Source organism: Symphalangus syndactylus, chromosome 14 (genome assembly GCF_028878055.3).
Source record: "Symphalangus syndactylus isolate Jambi chromosome 14, NHGRI_mSymSyn1-v2.1_pri, whole genome shotgun sequence".
NCBI lineage: Eukaryota > Metazoa > Chordata > Mammalia > Primates > Hylobatidae > Symphalangus > Symphalangus syndactylus.
The window spans coordinates 45,287,350-45,307,267 of record NC_072436.2 but is presented as its reverse complement, the minus strand read 5'-3'; the positions used below and the strand labels follow the sequence as shown (position 1 = coordinate 45,307,267).

General features: G+C 41.7%; 1 long non-coding RNA gene across 3 annotated transcripts in view; it reads left to right on the top strand.

Moving 5' to 3' along the window:
- Positions 1-2,121: 2,121 nt before the first annotated feature.
- The window catches only part of LOC129463222 (uncharacterized), a 108,437-nt gene continuing 90,640 nt past the window's right edge, over positions 2,122-19,918 (top strand). For 2 of the 3 annotated variants that reach the window (XR_008651053.2, XR_010115414.1), the window contains exons 1-2: positions 2,122-2,749; positions 17,618-17,700. This is a non-coding gene — a long non-coding RNA (uncharacterized lncRNA). Of the gene's footprint in view, positions 2,750-2,837; positions 2,947-17,617; positions 17,701-19,918 lie in introns of those variants that run through there. The other variant, XR_008651052.1, reaches the window with a different exon arrangement.

Here is a 19,918-nt window from a genome sequence, read left to right as displayed (position 1 = left end):
TCTCTTATAATAGCTGGTGAATTTTAAAATGTGAGTTTGAAATTGCTAAGAACTTATTTAAAGTCATCTATTTATGTATTTATCTATTTAGGATTGTGTCCTATCATGTCATTTGCTTATTTTTATTTTTTTTTACTTTTTGCTATTGATTTGATAATTTTTTAATGTCATAAGGAAATTGGGTTTTCATTAGATTCCTTGTAAATACAGTTTTTCCAGTTTTCACTTGACTTTTGCATTTGCTTATTTTTAGAAAATAATTTTGTCTTGAAGGCATTTTGAAATTCTCTGGTTATGTCCATGCATCTTCTCCTTTATAGCTTTTGGACTGGGAAGTACTGTTGATCTAGATACAGAGATAAACAGAGTCCTGGCGCCTAGCTAGTGATAAATAATTTGCTGAATAATGCGTCCTTGCATGAAGCCATTGTGTGATTGTGCTGATTTTGCATCCTTCAGATGATCAGTGCGGATACTTTCCCTGCCCACACTGGAAGACCATTGGCTATGCCCATGGCAAGGAGTGGAGTGGAGAGAAGTCCTAGGGGCATCAGGCTCCGGCTCCACTTCTCTGCAATGCTCCTGGCAGGTCCTGCATGCCTCCTATGACTACTGTACCTAACGTTCCCTCCTTTCCTGGTGTCAAAACAGTGGCCTCAGGTATGCACTCCCATCAGACATAGCACAATACACAGAGAAGAGGAGGCCATGTCTTTCCATCAGTGCATTTCAAGAATTAAGAGGCTTCTCTAAAACAGCACCTCACCTGTCATGGCCCAAGAGCGTCAGGTGCCTGTGCCGTGGACACACAGCAGCTGGAAGAGGCCTCAGCGGGCTTAGGATGGAGCGAACCTCAGCTCTTCAAAGGCAGCGATGCCTCAGGCATCTAGGGCAGATCTGTTACAGAATAGTCAGTCCTCAGGTTAGCTGTCAGACACCTTTTAAGTAAGAAGGGCCCACTGATGTGGTGGCACTGAGAGGTGACAGCATGCTCCCTTGTTCTCGGTGCCCACTCTGGCCGCGCTTGAGGAGCCCTTCAGCGCCCCCCTGCACTGTGGGAGCCCCTCTCTATGCTGGCTGATGCCGGAGTTGGCTCCCTCTGCTTGCGGGGAGGTGTGGAGGGAGAGGCGCGGGCAGGTACCGGGACTGCCCGCAGTGCTTGCCAGCGCGAGTTCCAGGTGGGCACGGGCTCGGCGGGCCCCGCACTCCCTGGCAGTGAAGGGCTTAGCACCCAGGCCAGCAGCTGCGGTGTGCGCCAGGTCCCCCAGCAGTGCCGGACCGCCTGCGCCATGCTCGAATTTTCCCTGGGCCTCAGCCACCTCCCCTGGGGCAGGGCTAGGGACCTGCAGCCCCACGCCAGAACCCTCCCTCCGCCCCCCCTCTCCTCGCGGTGGGCTCCAGCACAGCCCAAGCCTCCCCTAGGAGAGCTACCCGCTGCTCCCGGGTGCCCATTCCCATCGACCGCCCAAGGGCTGAAGAGTGCAGGCGCGGGAGGGGGGTGGGAAGTGGTGATGGTGGTGGAGCAGCAGGACTGGCTGGCAGTTCCACCTGCGCCCCTGCATGACATCCTAGCATGTGCCACACTCTAGGCAAAGCCAGGTGAGCTCCTGAAAGGGGTGGGGACTTGGAGAACTTTTATGTCTAGCTGGAGGATTGTAAATGCACCAATGAGCACTCTGTGTCTAGCTTGGGGTTTGTAAAGGCACCAATCAGTGCTCTGTGTCTAGCTAATCAGTGGTGACTTGGAGAACTTTTATGTCTAGCTAAAGAATTATAAATGCACCAATCAGCACTCTGTGTCTAGCTCAGGGATTGTAAATACACCAGTCAGCACCCTGTCAAAACAGACCAATCAGCTCTCTGTAAAACGGACCAATCAGCTCTCTGTAAAATGGACCAATGAGCTCTCTGTAAAATGGACCAATGAGCTCTCTGTAAAATGGACCAATAAGCACCCTGTCAAAACAGACCAATCAGCTCTCTGTAAAATGGGCCAATCAGCAGGATGTTGGGGGGGTGTCAGATAAGGGAATAAAAGCAGGCTGCCCCAGGCAGCAGCGGTAACTAGCTTAGGTTCTCTTCCGTGGGATGGAGGCTTTGTTTTCTTAGTGTTTGAAATAAATCTTAACTGCTGCCAGTTCTTTGAGTCCGCGCTGTTTTTATGAGCTATAATACTGACTGCAGAGGTTTACCGCTTCACTCCTGAGACCATGAGTCCCCTGGGAGGAATGAGCAAATGTGGACTTGCGACCTTAAGAGCTCTAAGAGCTGTAACAGTCACCGTGAAGGTCTGCAGCTTCACTTCTGAAGCCAGCGAGACTACGAAGCTAGCAGAAGGAAGAAACTCCGAACACGTCCGAACAGCGGAAGGAGCAAACTTTGGACGTATCGTCTTTAAGAACTGTAATACTCACCATGAGTGTCTGCAGTTTCATTCTTGAAGTCAGTGAGACCGAGAACGGACACAGCACTAGGTCCAGATTGGCAAGGAAGCACCCTGGGCTTGCTCAACCGAGAGAGATGGGAACTGGGAGGGCAACCTTAAGGAATGGTGTGACCCAGAGGCTGGGCCAGGGGGTGGAACCATGAAGGTCAAGCGTAAATCTTGGTTCATTCTACCTCTGTTTGTCACCACTCTTGCTGTGATTCCAACAACATTTCCTATGTGTGAAAACATTTTGAGAGAAGACTCATGAGAATCAGTTCACAAACTTACAAGCAAGAGTTCAGAAAAGTTCCAACATAAAAAGTAGGTAAAAGTCAATTGTTTTTATGCTGCAACAATAATGTTGAATATGTAATGGAAAATATTTTGTTTACAACAACAAATAGAATAAGCCAACAGAAGCCATAAAATCGTAGATGAAAAAACTGGAATTTATCTGACAGTCACAAAAGATTTCAGTAAAGGGAAAGAATATTTTTGCAGGGAAAAGAGTACTGCAGGTATGTCAATGCTTTTGAGAATGATTTTATGTTTGTTACTTGGAATGAAAGGTAGATTGTGAGCAGGTATGTGCTTGGGGAAGGTAAGTTAATAAGCGTGGAGTTGAGTGGAATGGGGCACGGTGTAGATAGTGCGTGGGTTTACACGGCGTATGGGTGGGTAGTGGGGTCGGGTAGATAGTTGAGTGAGTCAGGGCCGAGGGTAGGGAGTTGTGTGGGCTAGGGGTGGATGCAGAGTAGAGGATGGCAGCGTGTGGCTTAGAATTGTTTGGAAAATATTCTGCTTTGTTTAGAAGACTTTTGAATCTAGTTGTGTTGTACTATAGTAGCAGTAGAAATTTTAATTGTTTTAAATAGATTTTTTGTATGTATGTATTTAGGGTCTTACTCTGTGGCTTAAGCTCAGTGCGGTGGTGCCATCAAGGTTCACTGCAGACTCAAAATCCTGGGTTCAAGCGATTTTCCCACCTCAGCCTCCCGAGTAGCCAGGACTACAGCATCATCATGTTCAACTAATTTTGTATTTTTGTAGAGACAGGATATTGTTGCTTGTAAATGTAGGCCAGGCTAGTTTGGAACTACTGGGCTCTAGCAATTCTCCTGCCTCGGCCACTCCCACGTAATAACTGCTTGGTTTTAGATAGTGTGTGCTGTTGGTTTTTGTAGGTGACATTTGAGAGTTTAATTATTTTGCCTCATTTTTCTTTGGCCGTACAGATCTAGCCAAGCCTAGAATACTCGGTTTGGCAGAGGACAATTGGTCCCTCTTTTTTTTTTTTTTGTTAATGAGATTTAAAAAAACGTATAATTGACACATTATCATTGTATAAGTGTATGGGGTACAGTGTGCTGTTTCCATGCACACGATCAAACTGGAATAATTACCACATCTTTTACTTTAGACATTTATTCTTTGTGGTGACAACATTCAGTATTTTCTAGTTACCTTGAAATATACACTACATTATTTGCTATGGTCACCCTACTGTGTAATAGAAATCATTCCTTCTATCTAACCGTGACTTTGCCCGGTTGACCAACCTCTCTGCTTCCCCGCCTCCTCCCTGCTCTCCACAGCCTCTGGTCACTATTTTACTCTATACCGCCATGAAATCAACTTTTTAAGATTTCAGATATGAGTGAGATCCTGCGGTGTTTGTCCTTCTGTGCGTGTCTTATTTCACTTGATCAGAGTCCCCTGGGTTCACACACGGCCCCTCTTAGGGGTGAGCTTGCAGCGCTGTGGATCAGCTGCGGGGGATCCGCCATCAGGCCCTGTGGATCAGCCTCTGGGCGCTGTGGTCCTGGTCCTCTTGCGCTCCGCTGCCCCCTGCTGCCCACCCAGGGTATGCGCAGCCAGTGGGGAAATCCTGTGCGGCCTGTGAACCTTCGCATTATGTCTCGTTTCTTGTCCAAAAAATGAAACGTTTTCATTGCTTCTGTTCACTTCAGAAAAATGAACAGAAAGCACTCACTACCCTTTAACCTAAATAAAAGATAAGCCAATATTTCTAACAAGAGCATGGATTCTTACTTCGGAGCCCACAGACCCTTAAAAGGTATGCATGCAGGTGGTGGCCGGGCGCGGTGGCTCACGCCTGTAATCCCAGCACTTTGGGAGGCCGAAGCGGGTGGATCACGAGGTCAGGAGATGGAGACCATTTTAGCTAACACCTTGAAACCCCATCTCTACTAAAAATACAAAAAAATTAGCCGGGCGCGGTGGCCGGCGCCTTGTAGTCCCAGCTACTTGGGAGGCTGAGGCAGGAGAATCGCTTGAACCTGGGAGGAGGAGGTTGCAGTGAGCCGAGATGGCGCCACTGTACTCCAGCCTGGGTGACAGAGTGAGACTCCGTCTCTAAATAAATAAATAAATAAAAATAAATATGCGGGTGGGCCTCCTGGAGGTGACCAAGCCCTTGTGACAGTGTGAATGCTTATTTAAGGTTACACCTTCGGCTTTCACCAAATTCTGTATAGGGTTCATATTCCCAGAAGTTTAATATACATTGCTCTGCAGCAGTGATACTGAAACTTTTTGGACTGTGCATCCCCAATATGTTTGTTTATTTAGTCATAACTTGTATACGAGTACTAAGTGATGAGCTGAAGGTGAAATAAGGATGTCTTTCAACATCCTTATTCATGTCTTTCAGTGTCTTTTAGTGTCTTTCTAATGCTGATGGGTTCCTAATAGCATTAGCCGATATCGCAAGTCACACAGGCAGAGGTTTGCCACCAGTGGTGGAAATATAACCTTGTTCTTTCTTGATAGTTTCTGTTCAACTTCTTTTCTTCCCTGATAAATAGTCTCATTGCTTCTATCTTGAAATGTGGTTGATGATGAACCTAGTATTAGAAGTAGTCTACTCGGGAGGCTGAGGCAGGAAAATGGCATGAACCTGGGAGGTGGAGCTTGCAGTGAGCTGAGATTGGGCCACTGCACTCCAGTCTGGGTGACAGCGGGAGACTCCATCTCAAAAAAAAAAAAAAAAAAAAAGTAGTAGGATCCTTCTACTCCTAATACTAGTTATTTTTTTGAGGTTCACCTGGGCTGGCATTACTAGTACCATACTGAATCTGTACTGAATACACGAAAATCTTTTTAAAGCCACTTTTCCATCTCGTGAAGTTATTTTGTTTAAAATGAATCAGCAATCCAATCAACAATTGACTCTGATATAAGCCCTTTCTCAATAGTGGCTGGATAATATTTTTAAAATATTGTTTGAAAGTCTTGTTCTTTTTCTGCCTCCCTATTCTTGAATATTACTACCATTTACAAAACACCTAGGTCGGTCTGGGATTCATTGCTTCTACGAAGGAATGTTTTGATATTGTGTAAATATCTATATTCAAAAAACTGAGAATTAACTCAGTGTTATGACTAATAATAAAGTTCACTAAACTGTCTGAATACCAACATGTATGTACATGTACAGGTATATATGTATACAGCACCGTTCCTCTATATCGGCAAAACCAGCTAGGAAATCGAGTTCATTCAACATGTACGTATTGAGTGTGGATTTTCCTCTAGGCCCCTTTAGTCTTGAAACTATGGCTGTGAACAAAGCAGAAGAACCCCTCTTTTCACTGGCATTTATATTCTAGTAAAGACCGACAGAGAATTAACAAATAAGTAAAATATGCTAAGTGTGAGATGTGTTATGGCCCCTGGGAGATGCAGAAGTGAGGAAGAAGGAAGAAGATTGTGGGTGTGGAGCTGTGACTAAATAAGTCATGGAAGGCCTCATGGAGAAGGTGGTAAAAACCTGGAGGTGGTGAAGGAGAGAGCCATACAGGTTTCTGGGGGGACAGCATGCCAGGCAGAGGGAAAAGCAAGTGCAAAGGCCTTGAGATAGAAAACTTCCCATTCTGGAAGCAGCAGGAGGTCAGTGTGTGTGCATGGGAGATGTGTTGTAGGAAATGGGTCAGATAAATAGGTGGAAGCCAGGTCTCACAGGATTTCAGAGACAGTTGGTGAGACAAACGGAGGTGTCGAGGAGGAGTGGCATCATCTGGCTTTTTTTTTTTTTTTCATGATCATAGCATACTGCAGCCTCTAACTCCTGGGCTCAAGCCATCCTCCTGCCTCAGCCTCCTGAGTAGGTGAGACTGCAGTGTACCAATGCCCAGATGATCTGTCTAAATATTTAACAGGACATATCTGCCTGCAGAGCACAGACTAGGCAAAAGGTGGGAAGAGCGTAAGTGACTTTGGAAGAGTTGGGATATTTTTTAATAATAAAACAATGTCATTCTTGGGCACCATGTCCCTCAGAATCCTGACGCTTATGGGCAGTCAGGGGAACTAGCATATCCTCAGCTCTGTGCCTCAGTTGTCAAATCTTTGCTTGCTCCTGCAATCTCACAAAATCTTGCATCCTCTGAGCTTTGTTAGTTCCCATTCCTCTTGTCTTTGTCTTCTTCCCTAGGACTTGTCCTTAAAGCAACTTGCCTATGTATCTGCCTCCAACCTGGAGATCCTTTTGCCCTGATGCTAGTGGAACCACATTCCATTTGAGAAGAGGGCTTTTCTTTGTATTTGCCTAACCGTGAATTCTATTTGTGTTTGGACACAGCTGTCTTTCTCCTCAATATGAGTTTAGGTTCAGAGGACTAAGACGTGATGTCCAGTCAAAAACTGGGTTATGTAGTGGTGTACCTAGTTAGAGATCAGGAGGTATCTTTGAATACAGGTTTTATGCACCTAAATTTCTTTACCCTAAAACGAGGCATGGCTCTTGCGAATGGATTAATGCCATGATTCCTGGAGTGGGTTCCTGATAAAGGGATGAGGTTTGGCCCTCTTCTTTCCCCCTCTCACCCTCACACCTCTGCCACGGGTGATGCAGCACTAAGGCTCTTGTCAGAGGCCAGCACATGCTATTGGACTTCCCAGACTCCAGAAACATGAATTTCTGTTCATTCTAAATTACCCAGTCTGTAGTTTTATTCTATAGTGGTCTAAAACAAACTAAGATGCCCCTACATATAGAAATACTTTTTGTATCAGGACTGATGTCATTTGAATAAACACACAGGCTACACACTGCACAGCTCTGGAGGGCATCATTTATACAGGCTGGAATGAGGATTGATATCCCTGGGATTAAACACAAGGTGACCTAGATTATGTAAAAATTTGAAGCAAAATCTTTATAAATAATAAGTCACCTTTACTCTCCATGATGCTCTCCATGATGCATTGACATTATCCTATACTATCCTGTCCCATCCTGTCCTATCTTAACTGTGTCAGTCCATTTCGCATTGCTATAAAGGAATATATGAGACTTGGTAATTTATAAAGAAAAGAGGTTTATTTGGCTCTGCAGACTGCACAAGAAGCATGGTGCCAGCACCTACTTGGCTTTTGGGGAGGCCTCAGGAAGCTTTTTCTAATGGCAGAAGGTTAAATAGGAAGAAGCATGTCATATGGTGAGAGAGGAAGCAAGAGAAAGAGAAAGAGGTACTGGGCTCCTACAAACACCAGCTCCCATGTGAATTAATAGAGTGAGAACTCACTCATCACCATGGGGAGGGCACCAAGTCATTCATGAGGAAGCCATCCCCATGACACAAACACCTTCCACCAGGCTTCACTTTCAACATCAGGGATCAAATCACATTTCAACATGAGATTTGGAGGGGACAAATATCCAAACCGTATCACTGACCTATGCTATCCTATCCCATCTCCTTCCATTTAAAAATGATGGTCAAGCCAGGTGTGGTGGGTCACACCTGTAAGCCCAGTACTTTGGGAGGCTGAGGCAGGCAGATCACTTGAGGTCAGGAGTTTAAGACCAGCCTGGCCAACATGGCGAAAACCCATCCTACTAAAAATACAAAAACTAGCCTGGTATGGGGGGCGTGTGCCTGTAGTCCCAGCTATTCAGGAGGCTGAGGCACGAGAATTGCTTGAAGCTGGGAGACGGAGGTTGCAGTGAGCTGAGATTGCACCACTGCACTCCAGCCTGGGTGATAGAAAGTGAGAAATCTCTTTAAAAAAAAAGAAAAAAAATATGGTCAAGACCCACTGCATAGGGACCAATGGACCAATCATGGAAGCAGAGCCACCATGAGTATTATAGAATATGAGATTGCTTATAGGGCTTGTTACTTTTACACAGTTACGCAATTACAGTTGTGGTGCCAGGGAAGTTTTGCTTAACTGAAGAAGTAAAGGTCTGAAAGAGGACAGTGATTCAGAACTACACAGGGGAGAAGTGAACAAGTCTGAGGAAAGCTGTTGCCTCTGCAGCTATTGTGGTCCTGAGATGGTGGGTTGTGGGCCCGCAGAGCAGGCAGCTGGGAACAGACACTGGACATGAGGTGGAGAAGAAACACAGACTGGAACTCATGGAGATAAGTGAGAGGACACCCTGGAGCCTGGTCTGTCTCTCATGGAATCTAACTTTGAAGATGTGTTTGAACAGCAGAAAAAGCTGGTGCCCCTCATCTCAGAACTATATACGTGTCTGGCTTGGGAGCACCGAAAGAGATTATCTGGCAGGTGCTGCGGGAGCTGCAGGCCAGGCTGCTACCCCGTGCAATGCTGCGTCAACAGGCTGAGCTGACGCATCAGTGACAATGCGCACAGTCCACTGCCGTGTTGGGGCCATATGTTTAGTTTCCGACAGTCATGGCAGCGGCTTCACGTCAATTTCCACATCTTGCACAGATTTCTCTTACAGCCAGCCCCAATCGGGTGCCATACATGGAAGGGAAATTTAGAAAATAGAGTTCGAGTTTAGGTAAGATTACAGTACAAAATCAGCCCCTCCAATAATGAGGTGGCTTCAGTGATGTGCTGGAGCCAGCTTGAACCAGCTCGTGGGAGCCAGTTGTCAAATTTTCAGGAATTTTGCAAGCCAGTAGTTAAGCACAACCATTATTAAGGTTCAGTTATCTGAACTTACAATTAAAATTATGCTAAAAACAAAGATAATACAATACTCCAAACTCACACTAATATTTTCAGTTTTGTCTATTGTATCTTAATGATGGGTAGCAAAGTCTTGGCTCAGTTCTTCCAGGTTCCAGCTGCTACCTTTTCTGTTGGCTTACTGGGGTCTCACCCATACATTTGAAGTTTAGTAGTCAGCCAGACATTTGGAGGATAATTACATGTAGATTCTGGGGCACGCTTTCTCCCAGGATTTTCCTTATACTTTTCTAGCTGTTCTGTCAGACTCTAAACTCTTGTCTTCTAGCACTTCTTGCCAGAACAGCTACAATTTTCTGAGCCTCAAAGCTGTGCCCACATACTGGGTGGTACCCATAGGCAAGAAGCCAGAGTCATACATGTTCTCTTCTAGGTTCCATCTTTCAAGGCTGGACATCCCTCCAGTTTTTGCTTGCATTAGCCTGGGCTCCAGGTGCCTTCCGTAGTCATTTGGTTTGGTGTTAACTGTATTTTATTTCTGAAGGAGACTTAGTCTGATGAAGCTTCTTTGCCATTACCAGAAGCTGGATTATTTCTGGTTATTTTGGGAATTTTAGTTATTTTTAAATTGAGATCAGACTTTATGCCTGAAAACACCTGGACACTAGAATTGCTGAGAGGAAGTCTCCTATTAATTTTTTTAAAATGGTAGGGCAGATGTCTTTTGCTTCTGGTAGGCTTTTAGATTTTCCTCTCATCCCTAATGTTTTGCAGTTTCACCAGTGTGTGTCCAGGTATGATTTTATCTAAATTTTGTTTCTAAGAATTAATATATGGAATTGACGAATTAAATTTATTATGAACATGTGGTTTTAAGAAATAACACACAGACATCCTATATACTCATCACCCAGTTTCTCCCCATGGTGACATCTTGTGTAACTGTAGTATGATTTCACAACCAGGATGCTGACATTGATAGGATCCATTGACCTTACTCAGATTTCACTCAGATTTTACATGCACTTATTTGTGTCTGTATTTTTTGTTCTGTGCAATTTTGTCACCTGTAGATTCCTGTGATGTCACCACAGTCAGGATACAGAACAGTTTCATCCTAAGAATTTCTTTTGCTACCCTTTTATAGCACCACTTTCTAGTGACTGCCTACCACTAATCTGTTTGCCATTTTTTTTTTACAATTTTAAAAATTGATGCATAATAGATGTCATAGTTTTGGGGGTGCATGTGATAATTTAATGCTTTCATATAATTTATAAAGATCAAATCGGTGCACTTGGGATATTCATCACCTTAAATATTTGTCATTTCTTTATGCTAGAAACATTGAATTATTCTCTTCTAGTTACTTTGAAATGTACAATAGATTATTATAAACTAAATATTCGCCCTACTGATCTACAGAACACTGTCTTATTTTTTGCTTTCCGTTTTTATAAATTTATTTCAAAAACATTAAAGAACATTAAAAGGTTATGCATTATGTAGCCTTTGCAAAATATTTAATGTAAAATATTTAAAAATAAAAAAAGATTTAAAATATTTAAATAAGTCTCAGTGGGAGGGTTGATCTGAAGCAACTTAATTTGCCATGTCTGGGACTTGTCTTCAGAATTTCATTTAGTTTTCTGTGATCTAATATTAGAAACATGGCTTTTAATAATTTTCCTTTGCATTTCTGTCCTCTCAGTATCTAAAAGAGACAAGCCTGAGCCCACTTACACATTTTTCATGTTTGAATTGATTTCAAGAATATGAGACTTTTTTTAGTAGTGTTTTCTTCTGGAGGGAAGCATCCTTGGAGAAAAAAAGTGGAAAACATTCAAATAATCTTCACTATTTCTTGTAGATACTGCATATCATCTTCAGTTACCATGCTGGGCTCTCAATGAACCTTGCAAATTTCTGATGATATCAGGATTTTCTGTTGCTCACTCAAGCTGTTGATTCTGATTTAAAAATTCCTCTACTCATTGAGAATCTAAAGAGTATTCCTTGTTCAGTTTGGTTGTCTTAATTTGTAAACCTTCTGCATCTTTTATCATGATGCTGCTTTTGCTTGTTCATTGTTCTCTAAAGTAAGTAGCTATATCTGCAGAGTGGGGCTTTCACAACAGCTTCCGAGGTTGACCCTCTGGCTTACTATAGACTTCTGCTTGCCTGATGTTTTCTCACCGTTTTTTCATGTACATGTTAGAGGGATGAAGCTGTCTCTGAGAGCAAGTGGCTAACTTTCTGGGATTGCTTGCCTTTGGCATCCTGTGAGGTCAACCATGAAGTCACGACTTTCCAAGATTATAATGGAGCAATTGAATTGCTCATATCCTCCGTGTCCCCTCATCCTTTGTTACCAGGAAGCCCACAGACTGCCCAGGGACCAGGCTCATGGCTGGAAGTGGCAGCTTGAGGTTGGCCAGACCACACCCTCACTATGATCTCCACAAATACTGCTTCTGGGTTGTCTGTTACACAGATATTTGAGCCTCTCACTCTGTCCTCCATAAATCCTACCTGCTCTTCCATACATTCTTTTCTGTTTGTCTGTATGTGATGCATTCTGGGTGAATCTCTTGGTACCTCTATTAGTCCATTTCACACTGCTGATAAAGACATAGCCAAGACTGGGCAATTTACAAGAGAAAGAGGTTTAATGGACTCACAGTTCCACATGACTGGGGAGGCCTCACAATCATGGCAGAAGGTGAAAGGCCTGTCTCATAGGACAGCAGACGAGAAGAAAGCTTGTGTAGGGAAACTCCCCTTTTAAAAACCATCATATCTTGTGAGACTTATTCACTGTTACAAGAAGAGCGTGGAAAAGACCTGTTCCCGTGATTAAATTATCTCACACAGGGTCCCTCCCACAACACGTGGGAATTATAGGAGCTACAATTCAAGATGAGATTTGGGTGGGGACACAGCCAAACCATATCAGTACCATATTCCAATTAAATAATTTTTCCCTACTGTGTCCAGTTTACAGTTTATCCCTGATAATTTTTTTATTTTCCAAATTTATAATTTTTTTATACTTATCTTACGTCTTATAAATTTATTTTATATCTTTATTAATGGAAGCTGTGCTTTTATCATCTTAGATATCATAATTATTGAACACAATGCTTAATCATTAATTTCAGCTGGTGTGAACTCAGTCCTATTTTTAAAATTTTATTGACTGTTTTTCTTAGAGAATAGCTCCTTTGAGATGGAAATTTTCTTGCGTTTGTTCAGTTCTATTATTTGCTTTTTCCTGAGTCTCTTTTCTTATCTGGTAATTTTCTAGTTTTGCTGTTGCTCTCAGCCAGCCCCTCAAGCCTCCTGGCCTTAAGTAAATATCATGATGGACTTCAAGGACTTCTGTTCCATTATGATATTGGGAATATGATTTAAAATAACTAGAGGTAGCTAGGTTGTTTCTCATCATCTGGAGTTCACATTTTTGCCAACCAGAGAGAAGGTGGCCGTAGAGTAAGTGGTCAGCTTAATTCTTAGTCACCAAACATAAGCTGGCTCCAAGATACCTTCTTGCTAAAGAACTTCTAGTGCTTGTTCTCCTGCAGTAGCCAGGTTACTATTCACCTGTCTCTTGTGACCCTGAAGGCTAACAGGCCCACAGCCTCTGCTCCTCTTATGACCTGGCATTTGTCTTTTGATTTGGTTCACAGAACTGTTTTCTTGGTTTCCAGTCCAGCTATAGTCTTTGGGTTAACTTTTTCTGTATTTTACCATACTGCTGTGGGTTTGGCACAGAGAGTATGGCCTTAGCAAGGATACCTAATCTTTCCAGACAATCTGAAAAACTGGGATGATAGTAATGTTCTTTACTTTGTAGGGTTGTGTTAAGAATCAAATCAGTTAGTGCATCTAAAACGCTTGGCACATAGTTGTTTTTACCATAATATAAATAATACCTGGCACAAAGTACATGCTTGATAAATATTTGTAGGGTAGAGTGGATTCGTTTAATACAAACAAATGCACAAGGCTCTTCTGGTTACATCTGATAATGATTGTATTAGTCAAGGTAAGCTGGGTTATGCTGCAGCCACTAACAACGTCTGAATCTTAGTAGTTTATAACAACAAAGGTCTGTTTCCCACTCTCACTGCCTGCCCATCACAGGAAAGTTGGGCTTTGCTCTTCTCTGTTTTTATCCATACTCTGGGTCCCAGGTCTTTGGAGGAGTCACTTGCTGAAACACTTAGACACCATGGTAGTAGGAAAAGAGAATGGCCCTTAGCACTTCCTCTTCAAAGTGGCAAATGATGATACTGCTCACATTCTTATCAAAACAACTAATGTGATCATTTGTTCGGTGGGGCCAGAGATGCAGTTCTACCATCTGCCCACAAGGAGAGAACTGAATATTTGTAAACATCCTGATGATTTCTGCAATGATCACCATGAATAAACATTCACTGGATGCTTACTTGAAGTAAGGTATTGTACTAGTTAGCCTACAAAGAGGTGGAAGTAACTTTTAACAACAGGACTCTTGATAATAGCACCTTTATCTTTACTCAAGAATAAAATTATTTTTAGTAGTTGGTGACAAGTATAAATTCCTGGCTAATGAGAAAAGAGACGTGATTGCAGTCTTGGAAAAAATATCATTCCAGCGCAATAACACGTTTGTTATAAAGTCTTGGAACTAAATGATCTGTTGAAATATTTATGGTTGAATTTAACTCTTTGAAATAAAAACACATCTCATACAGTGACAGATACAAGGTATGGCCATAAACTAAATAGTCTTAAAGAAAACAATGCATCTTATGGTAAATGATTAGATGCATGTAGTAATTGCTGTAAGCATACCTACTCCAAATTTTCCTGTCTACCACCTGCAATCCTTGCTACAAAATGAAATCATTACCAGCTCAGTAAAAGAATGATTAATATTTTTGTGAAGCACGTTTCTCATATCCTTGGCCTTTCTGCTATGTTGCTATAGCCTCAATTTGAGCTGAGGAAAGAGAACTGTTGGTGTATTGGGTTAAATGCTTCTATTTTAAAATCTAATTTTCTCTTCAAAGATACCTCCTAGACACATCATGTGCATGCTTTAAGGCTGCAGGTACCTGTGAAGTTTCCTCATTGTTATAACTAAAGGTTTTTAAGTCTAGTAAATTAAACTTCAAGAAATAAATGAGAACTCAGTTAATAAGCTGACAGTCTGCCACTGAAATTGCTGGAGGCTTTTTAGGTTCTAATGTACTAATTTCATTTCCTTACTTGTGTTTGCAATTTGGCTGGGCTTAGAAGCAGATTTGGTTTAAACTGAAGGTGAGAAAGGAAAGAGATGATGTTCTAACATAAAATAAGAGCATTTACTTGTCATTTCACCCTTACAGATTAATTGTTTTGGATTTTTAATTTACCTTTTGGTCTTTGAATTCAAAGTAAATATCCTGGAGAATATGATTTAATAACAATATATGATCCACTGTCTTTAAGGTAGTTATTGGCAGCCAAAAGAGGAGGACACTGTGGGAATAAGACAAAGACCAGGCTTCTGGATGTATATATAGTGTATGTATGTATGTATACATATAACATGAATGTGTGCATGCACTTATGTGTATAATTAAGTTTGCATGTATGCAATGGGTGTGCAAGTATGCATGTAAGCTTGTATGTAATGCATGTGCATATGTATGAACATACACGTGTGTAATTGTATGCAATGTAAATGTTGTGTTCATATATATAATGTAAGTGCATACATATAATGTATATATACATGTGATGTGTATATGTACATATGCATGTAGTTTTGTATGTGTATATATACAGGAATACATCTATCATTGGATCCCATTGAAGATCTGCTTTTGCAGCATATGACATATTTAGTTTTCAGCATCAGATGTCTCTAATTTAATTTTCATTTTAAGGTTGCTTTTGATCTTCTAATTCTTTTGTATTTCTACGTACATTTTATAAGCAATTTGTCAATTTGTACGTAATAGCTTGTTGGGATGGAGTGGAGTTGCATTACAGCTATAGGTTTAATGAAGCCATTAAATGAACCAAAAGTTGACTTCGTTGGAAAGTTTTTACTATAAATTCAGTTTCTTTTTTTTTTTTTAATTATTATTATTTTTTGAGATGGAATCTCATGCTGTCTCCCAGGCTGGAGTGCAGTGGTGCAATCTGGGCTCACTGCAAGCTCCGCCTCCTGGGTTCACACCATTCTCCTGCCTCAGCCTCCCGCGTAGCTGGGACTACAGGCGCCCGCCACCATGCCTGGCTGATTTTTTGTATTTTTAGTAGAGATGGGGTTTCACCATGTTAGCCAGGGTGGTCTCAATCTCCTGACCTCATGATCCGCCTGCTTCGGCCTCCCAAAGTGCTGGGATTACAGGTGTGAGCCACCGCGCCTGGCCAGTTTCTTTAAAAGATACAGAAGTATTCAAGTTATTTCTGAGCTAGATTTGATAGTTTTTATCTTTCAAGGAATTTGTCAAATTTATTGACATAGGACTTCATAATATTCTTTTTATTCTTTTTTAACAGCTTGAGATAGAATTTGTATAACATACAATTCAAGTAAAGCATACAATTTAATGGTTTTTAGTATATTCACGGACATATACAACCATCAGCTCAGTCAATTTTAGAACATTTTCATCACCTCAAAGGGAAACCCCATGACCTTTAGTTATCACCACCCTATACTCCCCATCTCAGCCCTGAGCAACACCAACTCCTTTTTGTCTCCTTACTTGGGACTTCTACATGAATGGAATCATATATAGTGTGTCACCTTTTACAACCAACTTCTCTCACTTAGCATGTCATTTTCAAGGTTCATCCATATTGTAGCCTATGTCAGTAGTTTACTTCTTTTTTTTGACCAAATCATATTTCATTGTATGGATATACCACATTTTGTTTCTGTTCACCTGTTGATGGGCACAGCTTGTTTTCACCTTTTGGCTATTTCAGTAGTATTGTTATAAACATTCACGTACAAGCTTTTGTGTGGACATATGCTATCAATTCTTTCTTTGGATATATGACTGGGAGTGAAATTGCTGAGTCATATGGTGACTTTTTACTTAATCTTTTGGTAAACTACTAGATTGTTTTCCAAAGCAACTTTGCGATTTTACATTCTCACTAGCAGTGCTGAGGGCTCCAATTTTCCCATAATCTCACTAACATTTGTAATTATCTGACTTTTTTATTGTAGCCATCCTAGTGCTAGTTGAAGTGATACCTTACTGTGGTTTTGACTTGCATTTCCGTGATGACTAATGATGTTGAACATCTTTTTATATGCTTATTGACTATTTGTGTATCTGCCTTGAAGAAATGTATATCCAGGTCCATTGCCCATTTTAAATCTGTTTTTTTCTTTTTATTATAGATTTTGAAAAGTATTTATAGGAGTATCTCTTATATTTAATAACATTTTTATTGTTGAGTTGTTCTTTTGAATTCTGTATATACTCCAGATACAATTCCCTGATCAGATATATGGTTTGCAAATATATTCTCTCATTTTGTGAATTGTCTTTTTATTTTTTTGATGGCATCCTTTCAGGTAATAAGTTTTCCATTTTGATGAAGTCCAATTTATCTATGTTGTATTTTGTTGCTTGTGCTTGTAGAGTCATATCCAAAAAATTATTGCCAAATTCAATGTCATGAAGATTTTTCCCTATTTTCTTTTAAGAGTTTTATAGGTTTGGGTCTTACATTTAGGTCTTTGAGCCATTTTAAGTTTTACATATTACATAAAGTAAATCTCCAAATTTGTTCTGCAGGTGGCTATGCAAATGACCCAGTGCATTTGTTGAAAAGACTATTTCTTCCCAATTGAATGGCCTTGGCACCCTCATCAAAAATCGGTTAACCATAGGTGTATGGGTTTATTCTAGACTCTCAATTCTATTTCACTGATCTACATGTCTGTTATCATGCCAATACTACACTGTCTTGATTACTGTTGCTTTATTCTAAGTTTTGGTATTGGGAAGTATACATTGTTCTATTTTGTTCTTCTTTTGCAAGAGTGTTTTTGCCATTCTGGGACCCATGAAATTCCACATGAATTTTTAACACTGGCTTGTTAATTTCTATAAAGAAGCTCCCTAGGACTCTAATAGATATTGCCTTGAGTCTGTAGATCAATTTGGGAAGTACTGGCATCAGTATTAGTCCATTTTTACGTTACTATAAATGAATATCTGAGACTAGGTAATTTATAAAGACAAAAGTTTTAATTTGCTAATGGTTCTGCAGGATGTACAAGCATGGCAACATCTTGGCTTCTGGTGAGGACCTAAAGAAGCTTACCATCATGGTGAAAGGTGAAGCAGGAGCAGGTAGGTCACAAAGTGAGAGTGGGAATGAGAGAGAGAGAGGTGAGGTGCCACACTGTTTTAAATAACCCGTGCTCCCATGAACTCAGAGTGATAATTCCTTGTGATCACAAGGACCACACCAAACATTCATGAGGGATCCACTCCTGTGACCCAAGCACTTCCCACCAGACCCCACCTCCAACACTGGAGATTACATTTAAATATGAGATTTGGAGGGGACAAACATCCAAAGTATATCATTCCACCTTGCCCCTGCCAAATCTCGTGTCCTTCTCACATTGCAAAATATAATCATCCCTTCTCAATAGTTCTCCAAAGTCTTAATTCATTTCAGTTTTAATTCAAAAGTCCCAATTCCCAAGTCTCATCTGGAGATGAGTTTTTTTTTTTTCCCACTAAGAGCCTATAAAACCAAAATAAGTTATTTTCTTCCAAGACACAATGCAGGTGCCAGCATTGGGCAAACATTCCTGTTCCAAAAGGGATAAATTCACCTAAAGAAAGGGGCTACAAGTCCCATGCAAGTTTGAAACCCAGCAGGGCATTTATTAAATCTTAAAGCTACAAAATAATCTCCTGTGACTTCACATCCCATATCCAGAGCACAGTAGTGTCAGAAGTGGGCTCCCAAGGCCTTGGGCAGCCCTGACACTGAGGCTTTGTAGGGTCAGCCCCTGTGGTTGCTCTCAGCGGCTGGTGTTGAGTGCCTTGGCTTTTCCAGGTGCAAGCTGTTGGTGGATCTTCTATTCTGGGGTTTGGAAGATAGTGGCCCACTTCTCACAGCTACACTAGGAAGTGCCCCAGTGGGGACTCTGTGAGGGGACTCCAACCACACATTTTCCCTCATCACTGTCTTACTAGAGGCTCTCTGTGGGAGTTTCACCTATGGCTGCCTTTTGCCTGGGCACCCAGGATTTCTCATACCTCCTCTGAAATCTAGGGGGAAGCTGCCAAGCTTCCTTCATGCTTATATTCTGTGCAGCTGTAGGCTTAACACCATGTGGAAGCCACCAAGGCTTATGACTTGTGCCCTGCAGAACAGACCCAAGCTGTACTTGAGGCCCTTTGAGCCTCAGCTGTAGCTAGAGCAGCTGGGATTCAGGAAACAGTGTCCTGAGGGTGAGCAGGGCAACAAGGCCCCAGACCTGGCCCCTGAAACCATTCTTTCCTCCTAGGCCTCTGGGTCTGTGATGTAAAGTGCTGTCTGTAAGATCTCTGAAATGTTTCCACAGCCTTTTTCCCATTGTTTTGGATATTAGCACTTGGCTGTCTTTTAGTCATGCAAATCTCTTTAGCAAATGGTTGCTACATAGCCTGCTTACATTCCTCTTCTGAAAATGCTTTTACTTTCTGTGCCACATGGCTAGGCTGAACTTCTATGCTCTGCTTCCAACTTTAAGTCATTTCATTGCTTCTGTATCTGATCATATGTTGTTGGAAGCAGTCCAGCCACATCTTGAATGCTTTGATGTTTATAAATTTATTCCATTAGATACCCTAAGCCATCACTCTTAAGTTCAAACTTCCATAGATCTCTGGGACATGGACATAAATGCAGCCAAGTTCTTTGCTAGGATGTAACAGGGATGACCTTTACTGTAATTTCTAATAACTTCTGCATTTCCATCTGAGAATTCATCAGCACAGCCTTCACTGTACATATCTCTGTCAGCATTTTGGTCACAACCATTTAACCAATCTTTAAGAAGTTCCAAATATTCCCTCATCTTGCCATCTTCTTCTGAGTCCTCCAAATTCTTCCAGCCTCTGCCTGTTACCCAGTTCCAAGCCTGCTTCCGTATTTTCAGGTATCTTGACAGCAACACCCCACTCCTTGGTAGTAATTTTCTGTGTTAGTCCATTTTTTCATTACTAAAGAAAAGAGATTCAACTGGGTCACAGTTGTGCAGACTGTACAAACATGACACCACCATCTGATTGGCTTCTGATGATGGTCTTAGGAAGCTTACAATCATGGTAGGGCAGGCACATCACATGGTGAGGGTGGGAGCAAGGGAGAGAGGGGTGAGGTGCTACACATTTTTAATCCACCCGATCTTGCAAGAACTCAGAGCAAAATCTCATTATCACAAGGACAGCACCAAGCCATTCATGAGAGATCCACTCCGTGACCCAAACACCTTCCACCAGGCGCCACCTCCAACATTAGAGATTACATTTCAGCATGAGATTTGGAGGGGACAAACATCCAAACTGT